Genomic DNA, 18,274 nt, shown 5'->3' with positions numbered 1-18,274 from the left:
ATACCAATAATAGAAATAAAAGTGTAATTTTTGGAGGAAAAATAATGATCTCTATTTGGAAAAAAAAATGAATTTGAGGTGGTGGCTGTACACCCAGGGAATCATTTTCTCTAGGCAAATTTCTCCCTTCAGCATTTGAAACCCTTTTCAACCTTACTCCAATCTACCTTTCTAGGCTAAAGGAAAATTTTCACTTCCAAAAACACTGTGGTTCAGTCATGTTGATTTTCTCGCTGTTCCTCATACATGACACTTTACTTTCTTCCCTTGTGTTTTTGCTTTGGCAGTGGCTAATCCCTGGAATTCAGGCTGCCCTCTCTTTTAACTTAGTTCCATCTCTCAGAACTCCTACTTTCCTTCAAGGCTCAGAGCAAGGAATACCTTCCACCTTCTTGATCTCTCCAAAATAATCTTGCATATATATTTTTTATATTCCTGTATATAATGAATTGCTTATCCCAGTATTTATGTATCTTGCTAGATGATAATCTCTTAAAAGGAAATATCTATTTTTTGCCATTGTCCTCATAGAACAAGCACTTAGCTCAGTCACTAACATGTAGACAGAGGAAGCTAAATAAATGCTTGCTGATTGATTGGTTGATTACTTAATTCATGCTCATTAAGCAGATTGAAATGAACTATACCCCATCCCCTTAAATCAGTGAATATATCCTTAATAGTTTTTTTTTTTTCAAAGACCTACCTTGGTACTCATTAGCTTTGTGTAATGGTATTGATAAATGGAAGATCCTACAATCTCTTTCTGCTCCAACCATCCTTTAATTTTCTTGTCCAATTATGCATCAACATTTGGGGAGTTCAACATCATGTAACTGGGGTGGGGAAGTGACCAAATGAAGTAAAGGGGTTTGGGTTCTAATCTATGTTCTTCCTCTAATTGGCTATATGATCTTGAATAGTTTCCATAAAATAATGTTGGACCTCAATTCCCTCAAATGAAGTCTTTAAATGATCAAAGATAAAGGTGATCGTTTAGCCAAAGTGGCAAACAGTCATAACATTTTATTACTTAGTTTTCTCATCAGGAAAATGAGGAGGTTACAGTGTGTTATCTCTAAGGTTTCTTCCAGTTCTAGATCTTTGACACAGTTACTGCCATTTATTAACTCTGGAATTCTGGGCAAGCCAGTTAACCTCTATGGGCCTATTTCCTCATATGTAAAATGAAGCTTTTGAATTTAATGACTTCTGAGTTGCCTTCAGATCTCAAACCTATGATCCTATCATCCTATACATCCTGGTCACACAGTAAAGGGAAATACTCTGTAGGGTAGAGTTTTCCATCTGAAGTTGGCAGAGATAATCACTTATGCATTCTTTAAGTAGAAATTGGAAATAATACAATCTTTTCAAAAATAGTTATTTAATTCTTCTCAAAATCCTTCACTGAACTTTTTTTTCTTTTTTTTTTCCTTGAAGGTCTACTACTCTTGATGTTTATTTGGCTTAGAAATAATCACCATTGGGGCAGCGAGGTGGCGCAGTGGATAGAGCACCGGCCCTGAAGTCAGGAGGACCTGAGTTCAAATCCGGCCTCAGACCAAACACTTGACACATAGTAGCTGTGTGACTTTGGGCAAGTCACTTAACCCCAATTACCTTACCAAATAAATAAATAAATAAATAAATAATCACCATTTAACCAAAGGGTTTGATACCGCAAACCAGGGTCAGGAGTCATTCATTTACATGTTATTGTGTATTAGTTTATTCAGTTCATTTCTTTCCAATATTACTGGGGAAATATATAACTTTTGAGGAGGTCAAGACCAAGGTAATGAAGTATCAAGTACCATTGTGGGAGAGAAGAACAAAGCACAGTGCCTTCTGAAGAGTCAGAGGAAAGTAAAAAAAAAAAAGAACATACGCATATGGAAAAAGTCACAGAAATGGAATGTGGGAGAGAATCAAAGACAATTTTTTCAGGCTTTCAAATTTCACCTGCACCATAACCTGATACAGAGGTAAAAAAAAAAAAAAAACTCTTAAAATATCTATCCCAAAGTCTAGAAATTCAGTTAAGTATACTCCTCAAGTGAACTTTGTTCCTGAGAATAATCCTGGGTTTTTGCACTGAACCTCTATTCTTACTTGGACATTTTTTGACAACTTACTACCTGTCATCATATAAATATATCATTGCCACCATGATATATCTATCTTCTCACACTTTTGTGAATTTGACATTCAGATAAATCTTTGGACATAGTGAATATTTGTGAAATAGATTTCTATGAAAGAAAACTTATTTTACTCACTTTCAGACACTCTTATAAAAACTGTATGAAAGGGGAAATGATAGCTAGAATATGAAATGGAAGAGATAGTATATTTTAAAAGATCTTAACAAGCTAGGGCATTGCACTAAATCTTCTAATTAGATAAAATTCAATTGGGATAAATATAAAAACTTACAACTGGGTTAAAAATTAATTTCACAAGTAAAAGTATGAGAGGCATGGATAAACAGTAGTTCATCTTAAAAGGTAAAGGAAACTTTAATGAACTACAAGTTCAATATGAATAAGTACTGTGATATGGCAGCCAAAAGCTAATACATTTGTCAGCTGAATTAAAAAGTATAACTACTAGGAATAAGGAGTATATAATTGTTGATATTAAAAAAAATATTTTGCTTTTCCTATATTTGCCCTTGTCATGTTATGGGTCCAGTTCTGGGCACTATAGATTATGAAGGACATTGATAAACTTTGGAACATCCAGAGAAAGATAGCCAGACTAATAAATGGTCTTGATTATATGTGATATGCAGATCAGTTGTAGGAAATAAGAATGGTTAACATGAAGAAGAGAAGATTAAAGGTGGACCTAATATCTAGGACCAAAAATCTGAAGGAAAATTATGTAAAAGGCAAATGAGATTTTATCTATTTTGTCCCAGAAGGGGAAGCCAGGAACAATGCGTACAAGTCATAAAAAGGCAACTTGAAGGCTGATATAAGGAAAACTTCCTAATAATTAAATCTTTATAAAAGCAGAACGGTTTTCACAAGAAGACGCTGGATGATTACTTGCGATGTATGTTGTAATAGGGATTCTTTTGGGCTATTGTTGGACTAGATGGCCACTGAAGTCCCCTTAAATGCTCAAATTGTGGTATTTTGTGATTCTGAAGTTAGGCTTAACTGTCAACCTGGAAGGAAGTGTCCAGTGCAGGACCTTAAGGAACTGTAATCAACTCTGGATTTTTAAATGTTTTTTATCAATAACTTTGATAAAGAGAAACATAGTTTGTTCATTGAATTCACAAACGACACAAAGCTGCATAGGAGGATTTGGGTTCAAGAAGACCTTGGCAGATTAAGAAACTGAGCTAGATCTAATAAGAAGAAATTTATTAGGTGCTAATCCATTAAAGAAGTGAATTTCATAATTACAACATGAGGTAATTATAATTAAACAGTAGTTCCTTAAAAAAATCAAGATAATATAACAAATAGAAAAATTAATTTGAATCATGAGTGATGTATGTCAAATATGAAAGGTCAACGGGATCTTTAGCTGTTTGAGGAGAGGTATACATACCAGTAATAGTGAGGTACTTTGTCTTCTTAAGAATACATATGGAATATTATGTTGAGTTCTAGGCTCTCATTTTTATGAGGTATTGTTAAGAGGAGACCAATCAAAATTTAAATTAAATTTGCTAAATATTTTTAAGTTCTTAAATGTTCAAGGCACCAGACACAAAGAAAAAACACAATTAAAAAGTTTTTTTAAGAGTCATTTTTATCAAGATGCTTATCTTCTATTGTAGATTACACATGTACTCAGACAAAAACCATTTGAGGATGGAGAAAGGATAAGCAACTAGCAGGATCAGGGAACGTTTTTCTTCATAAATAGTACCTGATCTTGAAGGAAGGTATCTGAAGTAAGTTAAGGAATTTAAGAGTAAATAGTGCCTTCCTAGCATGAATACAAGATTATACAAAGACTGTCCAGTTTATGGAATAGCAAGTAGTAGATTACTTTGACTGAATTGTAGGTTTTGTAAAGGAGAATAATGTGAAAAAATATGCAAAGTTAGCTAGAATCACGCTTTCAGTGGTTTCAAATGCCACATGGAGGAGTTAAATATTTATTCTAAAGAAAATAGGGAGCCATTAGAGCTTTCAGAGGGGAAGACCCTCAGGGTTTCTGGCCAAAACAGAAACAATTGTTATTTACACTCATTCTGAGCAATCAGAATTCAAACAATGATCAAGTGAGCCTTGGGCTTTGATCTATTGTTGGCCAATCAATGAAAGCCAGAGTAATCTGGGTATAAGGAATCATCCTTGAAAAAGAAAGCTAGCCTTAGAAACCCCAAGATATATTATGAGGTTTCAGTAATCAAAACTTGTATTCCTTTGGGCAGAGCACCTGCAGGTAAGGATATGATTCCCAATATTGATGGGGAGAGGAGGGAGAGGAAGAAGAGAAGGGAGGGAGAGGAAAGATGGAGAGAAGGAAAGAGGGAAAGAAGAATGGAAGAAAAGGAGAGGAGGGAGGAAAGAAAGGAGGGAAGGAGGGAGGGCAAGAAGGAACATAAGGGAGAAAGGAAGGGGGGACTCAAGAGCTTTATTAGCTTTGTTTTTTTAACAGTACCATTACAAGTAGGGTTTCACCAAGACAAAGGAAGAAGCATTCCAGAATAAAAGGAGAGTAGTTTTGATGCAGAAGAGATAATTGGAGAAGGAACCTGTCATTGTGGGTTAGGCAGAAGGATTTAATATAAGACTTCTGTACTTTTGCAGACATTTGGGTCAATATAGGGTGATGTCTGTAGGTAACCTGAAATAACAGATTATTCAAAATCCTCTGTTGATTTTTGAGGAGGGCAATAGGATTGTCAGGCCCTGCTAGTTCTACTTCCATGACTAAGATAAGGTATACTGCGAAAGAAAAAAAATGACTTTTATATAAAGTCAGATTAGATCATAAAGTGTTCAGATTATGTTTTCCATGTTTCATTTATTAAGTTTCTTATAATATTTGTGAAAGCTTGAGGGAGGATTAAAAGAAAGTTTATAATGGCCCTAGCCTAGCAAAACATTTCATAAGAATATTTGCAGAAGAACATTGTGTTCTCATAAAGAAACCAGGCTTTCAGCTCTGAATATGGTGTCTAACAACGTACACAAGGACTCAGATATGAATGAGAGAGGAGGGTGTTTGGGGGAATGAAATGTGTGCATATCAGAGAAGTATGTGTGATTGGGGTAAAGAGGAGGGGGTAATGCATATTATGCACAATTTTCAAGGTAACACAATTGAATTTAGGCTTTGAATGTGCAATAAACTGGTTCCCCTTGGCTTTTAGCAGGATCTCTGTAGGTGCAACAGAGTATTTTGATAAATCCAGGAATAGTTTACATTATTCAAATGTCTTGTCTATAACAAATTAGAAAGGGAGACAATATGGTAAAGTGGCAAAAGTAATGTGCCAGAAGAAAGAGGACTTGTGTCCAAAGTGACTCTTTCACTTATTACCAATGTGACCTTGGGAAAGCCACAATTCTTTACCTCAGGTTACTCATCTACAAAATTAGACAGTTGGACTAGGTGACCACTGTCTGGATCCACTTAAAAGGCAAATATGGATTCACAAAGAATTATATGAGACAATTAATTGTGAAATCAGTAGGACTTAGAAATGGAGTGTTTTACAAAGAAAGATTAGACTAGAAAAATTGTTGCTTTTTTTTTACCTCCACTGATACTTCTCCATCTTCTAAGATCTATTTTAGTTCTAAATCAATCACTTGAAGACCCCAGCACTGACTGGTGTTCTATTTGTCAGATGTCATAACTACTCTATGGTAACATTAATCCAGTTAGCCCATCTCCTAGGTAAGCTATTGTCTCCCATTGATTTCTTTATATTTACTCATTTTCCTTATGTCAATTCAATAAATGTTTATAGAGATTAGCTTTGTGCAGCTACAATTCTTCCCTGATTTTTCATAGATTTTTGAAAATTTTTTCTGTCATGCAATTACTATTAATATTATGCCTAGTTCACATAGTTCTCCCTATACTTACTGATGATTAAATGTTGTTTTTACATTAAAACTTTAAATTTTGACATGTTTAAAAAATATAGATAATATGAGAAAAGTAAATGAAGTCAAAACCAGCTTTCCACATATGCTGAGTATGCATGTGATATGATGTGAGGGACATGACCAAAAGATTGCAGTGCCATGTCTAGGATTTTTAATGTTAGACACCCCATTCTGTTAGACAGCTCATCTTTATTACAATGAAAATTGCTCTGTTGAATAATATGAGACTTACAGTTGGAGCTCATAGGACATCTAACCTAATTTTGAACTAACCAAGAATTTCTTCCCCAATATCATCTCTAAATAGTTGTACAGTCTGTCTGAAAACCCTTTGTGAGGGAAGAATGCAATGTTATTTGAGGTGGCCCATTTCCACTACCAGTTTTCTCCAATTATTAGACATTTTTCCCCTTTACTTTAAGTCAAAAATTAGCTTCAGGCAACTTTTATCCTTTGCTCCTAGTTTCTTTTACTCTGCTGCTAAGATCACATCTCTTGTTCTGACATGATCATGACTGTTAATATGATCATGAGTCAACTCTGCTATGTAACATATTGATATTTTGAAAGGACCTTTAATTCCTCAGCCCAATGATAAAAAGATGCTAAGAATTTCCAGTTCATGACAATTTAGAGGGGAAGGGTTTAGAAGAGAAGGTGATATTTCAATATCACTTAAATGACCACATAGTTGGCTACTACTTTTGCCTACACTAAGGGCTAGTGTTGTTACTCAAAATTCTACAATTAAATTCCTAACTACTAAGCATCAGAATTATATATGCTTTTACCTTTGACATTTAATGAAATATACATTGTTACTTGAGTACTTTAAAAAATATTCCTGATAAATGCTTCGCACAAGAATGCCAATTTTAACCTTTGAGTTTGGGTTTGGTCATTTTTTTTTAATTTTGGGCTTATGCATTTATTATTACATCTAATTATCAAAGACTTCAAACAGCTGTTTTATTTTTCACATTAACTGAATTGAACTTGTTTACCATATGTTTTTCTTTTTTTTTCACAGATAATATTGTTTTCTGGTGTTAAGGAAAAAAATATCTTGAAGTAGCATGTCTTTATGGTTAGCTACTTGAAGTCTAGAGTTCCTGATCATATTGGAAGTTATTATTTATTTTTATTCATATATTGACTTACTGTGATCTTTTTTTATGGTGATTCTGTTATGCCAATGTTTTCATAATGGCAAGAGAAAATCAAAATATTTGGGCCATTCTGAGCCTAGATCTGTTCAAAATGCTGATTCAATATCTCTGTATGTGTTAAATCAAATTTGAAATGTCATTTTTTCAGTTTCTCTAGCTCTAATCAAATTTCAAACTTGGTTTAGACCTCTACCTTCATAATTGGTTATTCAGTACCTTTCTATCTTGGTTTAGACCTCTACCTTCATAATTAGTTATTCACTACCTTTCTGTGAAAAAAAAAACATTTTATGAATATCCTAATTATTCATTCTCAGAAGAAAAAATGATTCTCATTGCCAAAACTGCTGAAAATAAGAATAGCTAACATTTTTATAGTACCTACTATGTGCAGGTACTATGCTTTAAAATTATTATTCATTCAATCCTCAAGTGAAGAGTTATAATTATCCCCATTTTATAGATGAAGAAACTGAAGCAAAGAGACTATGTGAATTGCCCTGGGTCATACATCTAGCAAGTATTTGGAATCCAATTTGAACTCAGGTCTTCCTGACTCTAGGTCCAGAGTTCTATTCACCTTGTTGCCTTATTTCATTTTCTCCTTCCTTCTCCAGATCACTGTATTACAACTTATTTTTCTATTCCCTATTGCATTACACAGTGCCTGACACACAGTAGGTACTTGACAAGTGATTGAATGATTAATGTTTATCTAGAAAAGTAAGTTGTGATTTAAAAAAGAGCTAATGCTATTTCAAGAACAGAGCCTGACATAGTCTAATATTCCTTTTTTTTTCACAGAGTCACTTGACTGGTAGGTCAAGGTCGTAGTATAGTTATAATTTGCCTAGGTTTTAGCATATAATTTTATGAATTTTTACATACTCTTCTTATGGTAAAGGGAGAGATATAATTGGGTGATAGTACATTTAAGTAGATTTTGAACTTTTTGAATAGCTGAACAAAAAAGAAATGATAAAAATATTTTGTAAATTATAAAATACTAAAAAAATGCTATTATGTAGCAAATAGATTTGAACCTTACCTGTGTAGAGAGAGGACAAGATATTTTGAAGGGTGCTGCCCTTGTGTGGCTCAAAGGGATGTAGAATAAACCTGTCTATTCTCTTTACCTCCACCCTTCTCTAAATGGGGTGGGAGATGGGGGATTTCATTTCTGCCAGAGGGGAAGCAGAAGATTGGGGCTATATTGGCCTCTCTGCTCTCCTTAGAGAGAGGGACTGCCATACTAGAAGTATATCTATTTTCTCCCTTAAATATTATTCATCTAAGGGATATGATCAAGTTCTATCTAACTTCTAATCACTTTGTCACTTTTTTGAGGAGGAAGAATGACCTCAAGCTCTATCTCCAAGGCTCAACCCCTTTTCCAACAAATATCGGTTCTGCATAGAGAATAGCAAGGTAATCCATTTATCCAAATCTATACTGGAACAGAACTAGAGCAGATATATGTAGAAGAATATATACCAGCAATACAAAGAGAAGAATTCTCCCTTTGGAATGAGATAACTCAGCTCATCCAAAAAGAGAGTGTTCTGGATCTCACCCAAAGGAGAACTCCCCAAAGTCTCTAATGTAGTAATCTGGGAATAGGGAAATCATAGAGACTGCCTGCTCCTCCTGTGTCTTCCCAGTGTGTTTTCCTTCAATGACCTGAATGGGGAGGTGGTCTATTCCATCTTCTGTCTTAGATTTGGAAGCCAGAAGCACCTAAAGTGACTTGATTCTTGAAGAGTTCTAAGGAAAATTGATATCCCCCAAAGGGGACTGACCCTGAGAAATCTTAAAGAGGGAGCTCTTGTCTGTCATCAACTCTGTCTTGCCCTTCCTGCAAGGGAAAAACATTCATGTTCATAGATAAGGAGAGACAAAGGTATAATTATTTTCATTTTTCTTATTATGCTGTGTAGATGCTAACTTCTCAGTTTATGTACAATAAACTACCAGGGAACTATGCTTGACACTAGGCTTTTTAAAATATCAATGAATTATATAGATGGTATACTTCCTGAAATTTACAGATTGGAAATCTGAGGCAAAGAGAGGTTCAATGACTTAGGCAGGGTCACATAGACATTTGTTTGAGACTGCATTTAAACACAAGTCATCCTTATTTCAGATTGAATGTATTATATTATATATGCCACCTGTTTAAAAAAAAAACTAATATAGTAGCATATTGATAAACTCATGACCAACCAGGATGATAGAGCACCTCAAAATCATGCCATATGAAGAACTATTTGAGGAAATGGGAGTCTTTATGATAAGGAAAAGAAAATTTGGAGTGAGTACTATATAATTTTTATTTCAGTATGCAAAGGGGTATGAAAACAAAGAATTATTCATTCAACTTGTCTCCAGAGGGCAGATCTAGAAATGGTAAACAAAAACAACAATTACATCAGTAGAAGCTACCATTTACATGGTGCTTTAAGATTCACAAGTAGGCAAATTTAAAGCATACAAGGGTGAGGGCAGGGAAGAAACATTCCATAACATTAAATGCTATCCAAAAAGTGAGATATAATTCTCTGGTATGTGGCTAGGTGGCACAGTGCATAAATCATTGAGCCTGGAATCACAAAAACCTTAGTTCAAATCCTGACTGAGAGACTAATGTCAGTTTGGGCAAGTCACTTAAAATATGCTTGCCTCCATTTCCTCAATCATAAAATAGATGTGTGATAGTAACTATCTACCAGACGTGTTGTGAGGATCAAATTAAGTAAAGTTTTTGAAGTGTTTAGCTTAGTAATAGAAACGTGAATTATTGTTATTATTGTTATAGTTGTTTCTCCCTCATAGAGGGTCTTCAAGCAATGACTGAATGATCACTTACTAGGTATATTGTAGAGGGGATGCTTTATCAGGTGTAAGTTAGACATTATAACCTATGAGATCCCTTCCACCTCTGAGAGTCTATTGTCTACTCACTGTGAGGCCAATGCCAAGTCACTGAATCCTGAACATAACTGTCCTTATCTATAAAATTGTCAAAATAATGTCTTTACTACCCATTTCAGAAGTTGTTGGGAGGTAAAAGCATAATAAACCTTAAAGTGTCATATGAGTTATATAAACACAAGTCATTACTGAATATAACTAACTGAAATTCTCTTCATACCTTGTAAGTAAATCAGAGCATTGGACTGAAATAACTATATAACAATATTCTGCCTCTCTTCAGTTATAAAGAGCTGAGTGAAAAATTGTCTTTATGAAGGAAAAATGATTCTATCTGAATAACCTTGAAAACTGCCTCCAAAAGATGAACACATACACACACATAAATGTTCATAACTTCTCTCTTTATTGACTATATGATTTCCATCAGATTCACGTTATTTTTGCCTCACTATAGGAAACTCTACCTGAGTGCAATAAATTTCACAAGTAGCTAGCATTCCTGACAAATGTGATTACTGTCAGGAAAATTTGTTAGCCAGATATATAACTCTGATTTTGCATTAAAAAGCAATAGAGGCAATTCTTTCTTCAAGAAAATATTCTGGTGGATAAGTAATACACCATATGTTAGATGCTAAACAGAAGAGCAATGTGAATGAAACACAACAAATTTAAAAAACAGTTTTTTAACATATATACATATATACCCACATATTTATTCATTTATTTATTTAAAGGTTAATCTGTCTATCTGTCTATCTGTCTCTCTCTCTATCTCTCTCTCTCTCTATCTATCTATCTATCTACTTGCTTGTTTGCTTGCTATATCCTAAGCCAAAATTGACAACTATCTGATGGCTAATTTCTTAAATTAATCCAGGCTTTGTTTACCTCTAGACAGCCATAGCAGTCTAAGTGGAATGAAAGGGTCAATTAGTGTTTTGATTATTTTTTTGTGGGAGCCTATTAAATGTAAAGACTATTAGATTTAATAACCACTTAGGTCCTTGATGTAACATAATTCAAAGTTCCTTTTTACCCAAATAAAACTTGGTATTATTCAATGAGGAAAATCTTCATGTAACAACGTAAATATAGAAGTGAACCATATATATATACACACATATATACATATATACATACACACATATGTATATGGTATATATATGTACATAGATACGTATATATATTCAGGTATTTTAGAGAGCTGGAATTAGTTCTGTCTCTCATAGTCCTAATTCACAATTTCCCCTCCTCCGTATGAAAAGTAGGTATATCATATGGAGAATTTTGTTGTAAATTAGAGGTAAATATCTTGGTGGATTTTTGTTGTTGTTTGTGTTTTGTAATGAGGCTTCATATATTGTGTCCATTGTAAATCTCTGAGTTGTTTTCAATTATACCCTCTTATTTTCTTCAGTAAGCTAAAATTATCTGGCCTTGGTTACAAGGCTCTCTACTTCTGTGTGCCTGACTAAGTTATATATTTTATTTTTCCCCTCTCATCATTATCTTTTATTCTAAATTCCAATAAGTTTCTTTGGGACTTTTGCTTCCTTTCAATGCTTTCATATCCATGTCTCTTTACAAGTCATCTCATCCCAAGAATCTGCTGCATTCAGTTCACACAGCAATAGAATAGAATCATAAAAAGTAAATTCCAATCCTTCCTATGCTAATTATTCTGTGTGACTTTGGGAAAATCACTTCACCCATCTGAGGCTCAGTGTCTTGATCTGTATAGTGAGCCTAACTAATTTCTAAATATGATAATGAAAAGGTACAAGCATTTATTAAGTGCTTACTATGTGTCAGGCAATGTGCTAAGCACTTTACAAATATTATCTCATTTAATAATCCTCATCACAACCTTGTGATATTATTACCCTAATTTTATAATTGAGGAAACTGAGGCAGAAAAAGTTGAAATGGCTTCCTCATGGTCATATGTCTAGTAATTATCTGAAGCTGAATTTGAACTCAAATCTTCCTGGATCTCAGTCAAGTGCTCTATCTACCACATCACTTAGCTGCCTATAAAACAACAAACCTTCTCAAATTTGAGCTAGATCTATCTATTCAATCCTTTATTGATTTAAAACTACTCCTCATCACAAATGTGTTTTTTTGGTCAAAGGACTGAGAGTGAGATATTAAAATATGGTATTTAGTAGTTATGTTGGTGGACAAGAATATGTCTTTTTCAGAGGAAATTTGGGATCACTATGTGTAAATAACATATTGAATTCAATTCCAATCTTTCCCTTCTCTGTTGTTTCTATGTGCAATGGAAAATCACAAGTTGATTCCTTAATTAGGAAGGAAATGGTTAGATAGCAATTTGTCCAAAAAGACTTTGTCAATTTCAGTGGGTTGAAAGGTTAATGTGAATTAACAGTGCAAAAAGGAAGAAAGAAATATATACATACATGTGATAATTCATATATATATGTGATAAAGTAAGAAATAATTGAAAAAGAGAAGGAACTAGAATTGAGAAGTTAAGACAGATTTCTAGTAAAAGACATTATTTTGGCAGTATATCTGGAAGAGTAAAGTGAAAAAAGACTAAAAAGGTAGGAGGGGGCTAGGACATGAAGGAACTTGAATGTTAAACAAAACATTTTGTATTTGATCCTGAAGGCAAAACGGTGACACTGGCATTTATTAAGTAGGAGAATGATATAATCAGACCTGTGATTTATGAAAATCATTTTAGTGACTGAATGGAACATATATTGGAGTGGAAAGAAATTTGAGGCAGGTAGATCCACCAGTAGCCTATTGCAACAAGCTACGTATAAGATGATGAGGGCTTGAACTAGAGTGGTGGCACTATCAGAAGAGAAAAGAGAGCAGGTTCAATAAATAGTGCAAAGGTGAAGTTGACAAACTTTGTCAATAGATTGAATATTAGCAATGAGGAGTTCAGGGTGAGTCTTAGATTCCAAGACCAAGAGACTGAAAGAATGGTGTTTCCCTCTAGAGTAAACGGTATGATGTGGGGGAGGGTTAAAGGAGAAAAAAAATGTTTCTTTTTTTGATATATTGAGTTTAAGTTATTTACTAAGCATGCAGTTTGATATGTTTGCCAAATTGGTGGTCTGCATAAAGGCTAGGGGATGATAGGCAAAACTGAGAATCATCAACCTAACAATGATCAACCTAACAACATGGCAATTGATGAGATTACCAAATGAATTAGTCTAAAGGGAGAAGAAAAGAGGGCACAGGTCACACTCTGAGGGACACTTATTGTTAGAGGGCCTGTTCTAGAGGAGGATCCAAAAAAAGGAGATAGAAATAGAGTGGTGAGATAGGTATGACAGGAACCAAGAGAGAGTGGTGTCCAGAAAACCTAGAAAGAAGAAAGTATCAAGGAGGAGAGAGTGATCAGTCTCAAAGCTACAGAGAGTTTGAGGAGAATGAAGAAAAAAAGGTAATTGGATTTGGTAACCAGATCATTAGTAACTTTGAAAACAGCAGTTTCAGTGGAATGATAAGGTTGGAAGGCAGATTGTAAGGAGTTAAGAAGAGAGTGAGAGGAGAGAAAGAGGAGGCACTCATTTATAAATGATCTTTTTCAGTTTAACTACAAAGGGCAGAAGAGGTATCAGATGATAGTGAGCATAATTAGAATGATCAAAAATCAGTATCCTTAGGGGGCAATGAATTCCCAGTCACTGTATCTCTTAAAGCAAAAGCTGGATGATCATTTTGGAGATATGCTTTCTAGGGGATCCCTTTTAGGAACTGTGTTGGTTTGATGGTTATTGATTTTGTTTCCAACTTTACAATTCTGTGAGCCTCTAATTCAGTCTTTATAAATGGATTGAACATTTTGATGGGCAAAATTGAATAGTTGTTTGCTTGAATGCAGCAATATCCCAGCCAGCTGTGTCCATTCTTTATGAATAACAATAGTTATTTATTACATTTTAGAGATATCATAAACATAAATATCTTTACAGGAAAAATATGTAAACCATGTTACTGTAATAGGCCAACAAAACCCATTCATTAAAATAAAGTCATTATTTTCAGAAATGCATTGTTCTCCATTCCCTCTCCCTCCCTACTTCTCATTTGGGAAGAAAAAAAAATCTTCCAAATCTTGGCACTGGTTGAGAAATTTATTCTTTGAGCTATTCTCATTTATTACAAGTGTTAGAACTATTACATCAAGCAGTCACTAATACCATATTCATTAATACCTTTTTCTTATTGTATTCAATTCTGAAGTGTCTCTAATGTACTGAAAAATCTCATCCTCTTCCAGTGTATCTTCTATATGTTTGGTTAAAAGGGTACAAAGTTTGCCACTCTGATAAAACTCTTTTCCTTATTATGTCCATATAGTCTGGTTACTTATATTCATAAGATTACATAATATAATCACATGGAAAAGGAAAAAGAGAAGATGAACTTAAGATATGGCATCATTTGGGAACTGAGGAAAGAGATCTGTGAGACTAAACTGAGGAATGGAAAAATATGGAAGAAAAAGTAATGGGAAAACACATATTCTAAACTAGAATATGATTTGTGTTAACATAAATATTTTAGATTAACATAAAGGATTCTAAACTGTGTCCAAGGAAAATGAAAGTATTCTTACTTAAAGGACACAGATTAGTGAGATTCTTGTTAGAGAACAGGATAGGATTATCTTAAGGGAATTTTGAGGAATGACAGACAATTATAATTCTGAAAGAAAGTTTAAAATAATTGGAGTGAAGAAAATAATATAAACATAATGTAGGATTATTACATTAAGATGTGACCTACTAAATATGTCTTCTAACCAGGTCATTTATCAATCCATGTATTATTTGTGTTTTGTTGAAGTATACTGTGTGGTATAGAAATAAGAATTAGATCTTTTATTTATTGGGACACATTGTCCTATTTTTAAGTATATAAAGACCAACATTAGAGATGTACAATGAGTAAAGAAGGTATGTTAGTGATGTGGCAAAAAGGAGTGATTATTGATGGCAAGTCTTTGCAATCCATTCCTATATAAATAATGTGAATAATTTGAAAATCAGGCCCCTGGAATATTGTGGAAATCATTTTTGGAGAATTTACTGAAGGAAATAGATCTGTATTACACAAGTTGAGGGCAAGGATAGCTTAAGATTCTTCCTTTCTTTCTAGTCTTCTAAATTATAATTTCCCTTCATACACTCTGCAAGCCAGTTGGCCAGAACTATGTGCTGTTTCACAATATTTCATTCTATCTTTCATCTCCTTAGCTTTGCCCAGACTATCCTAGATTGCTAGGATTCATTCCTAGATTACTCTGCCTCACCATCTCTACTTCTTAGAACCTGTGGTTTGCTTCAAGATTCAGCTCTTCACAATATTCACCTTCTGTCAAAAGCCTTTCCCAGTGTTTGCAAAGTTCTAGAAACTTCCCTGAATTTAGCTTCTACTATTCTATACCATATATGAATCTATGTATATGATATCTCTCACCACTATACCCTAAGCTCCTTAAGGACAGGTACTATTTTTTCCCTTTATATCTCTAACTAATAGTACAATACCTGGCATTTAGTAAGCACTTTATGAATGGTTATTGTTTGACTGATTGTGCAGGTTACCTACATCAGTGTGATACACTAAAGAATCAAAGTAAACATTATTTCATTCACTTGAACTTCACTTGAATTCCTTGTCTGTACTGTCTCTTGCAGATACTAAGATTTTTGATTCTGTATTTTCCTGGTAGCAGCCTTATCTGAAAGGTTTGTGGATAGCACTCCTTTTGTAAACCCAGTACAGATTACCTGAAAGATAAAGTGACAAGATTATAATTAAATAGTATACATTGAGGTCTCTAAATCAAGGGTTTCAGATTAGACATTTTAAAAAATCAAAACCACCTACTATAAATCTCCCTTACTCTGCAAGTTTGTTTGTTTGTTTATTTGTTTCTTTCCCCTCAGTATAGAAGAATGGAACAAAAGTCAATGAATTATTATGGGCTGACTTGCTTCAAGGTCAAATTTCAGAGGTAATTCTCCTTTTGTTAATATGTATGATGTGTAGATGGGACTGATAAAATAGGTCCAAAAAGTATGTATCATTTATGACAGGTGTACATTACAGGACTATGCAGACAACTGGATATCACTCTCCTTTCTTATACAGAACCTTAATGATATATTGATTGGATCATAGATTTATAGCCAGAAGGGACATTTGTAGTCATTCCCAATGCCCTAATTTTACTTATGAGGAAAAAAGGTCTGAAGAAGAAAAGTGACATGCCCAGGGTCACACAAGTGGCAAAGTTGGAATTTACTTCCAAGTTCTCTTAACTCCAAACCCAACATTCTTTACACTAGCACTCACTGTCTCCTACTTTTTTATTCTTCTAATATATGGTGGCAAAAATTAAAAAAAAAATTCTCACGTAGTCATGATTAACTAGTTGACCTCAAAATGATTTAGGGCTGAACCTGATAGTTTTACATGTCTCTTTCACTACAACCCCATGGATTCATTGTCTTTATTTTACAAGGTAGAAGCAATCCTATCCTCCTCAGACTCTATGATGAGTTTAATAATTTTCAAACTTCTAGTTATCTGTGTGCATATTTCTTTCCCCCGATAGTCTTTAATTTTATTCAAAACTGACTGTGTCATGCAGAGTAGACATATTTGTTGAACTAAATTAATCTTCTTTGAATCAACAACAGAGATAATTTAGTATTTTAATTACCATATTAACATATTTTATATAAATACATATACAACATATATCTATCAGTGTAATTTTTCTCCATGTAAGATTGTTGTTGCCTCAAACTTACATTGCTACTATCAGATGATTTTATGAAATAAGTTCTTTAAAACTCTTACTTACATGAAGACTTTATCACCAAAATTCTTCTGATGGGGTAGCTTTCAGAAAATCATGTCAAGGATTTTTTTTTATGTTTATAGACTGAATTGTTAAGGTTTAAAGGCTATTCAGAATCATATTTAAACATTCTTTATTTCTCTTTCTTTCTTTCTTTCTTTCTTTCTTTCTTTCTTTCTTTCTTTCTTTCTTTCTTCTCTTTCTTTCATCCAGAGCTATGATTTCAGTGATGTAAGAAATCTCCATGGTGAAAGCCCCTCTCCTAATACAGATTAGAAATTGTTCTGTAATTGATAATCTTAGAAGATAGTCATATGGAGTACCAAGATGTCAAATGACTTGCCCAAGGTCAACAGACAGTATGTTTCAGAAGTAAAACTTGAACCCAAGTAATACAGATTCCAATGTAGGTTCTCTATCCAGTAGGCCCCAAAACCTTGTAATTTCTTAAGTATAATAAAGACCCATGGACAAATCACAGTTTTTAATATTCGATACAATTGAATAACCATTAAGTGCCTACTGTGTGACTGGCACTATGCTAAGTACTGAGGATACAAAGAGAAGCAACAGTCAGTCCTTGCCATCAAAGAGCTTACAATTTAATGGGAGAGACAATAAGCAAACAAATATATACAAAGCAAGCTATATAGAAGACAAAGGAAATAATTGAAACAAAGAAATCACTAGAATTAAAAGTGGTTAAGAAAGATTTCCTAGAGAAGGTGGAATTATAGTTTGAACTTAAAAGAAGCCAGGGAGGTCACTAATCTGAGGTGAAGAGGGATAGTGTTCTAGGAAAAGGAAACAGTCAAAGAAAATGCCCAGAGTTAAGAGATGGAGTGTCTTATTTGTGGAAGGGCCAGGACAGTGTCACTGGATTGGAGAATACATGCCAGAGAATAAAATGGAAGAAGAATGGAAAGGTAGGAAGGGGCTAGTGTATGAAAGGTTTTGAATGCCAAACAGAGCATTTTGTATTTGTTCCTACAAGTAATAGGAATCCATTAGAGTTTATTGAGTAGGAAGGTGACATGATCAGACCTGTGTTTTAGGAAAATCATTTTAGTGGCTAAATGGAGAATGAATTGGAGTGGGAGAGATTTGATAGAGGTAGTCCACCGGCAGATAATCGCAGTAATGAAAGCGTAAGATGACAAGGGCCTGCACTAGAATGGTAGTAGGGTCAGAGAAGAGAA

This window comes from Vombatus ursinus, unplaced genomic scaffold, assembly GCF_900497805.2.
Source record: "Vombatus ursinus unplaced genomic scaffold, bare-nosed wombat genome assembly UNPS02011014.1, whole genome shotgun sequence".
NCBI lineage: Eukaryota > Metazoa > Chordata > Mammalia > Diprotodontia > Vombatidae > Vombatus > Vombatus ursinus.
Note: the sequence above shows the minus strand (reverse complement) of the source record.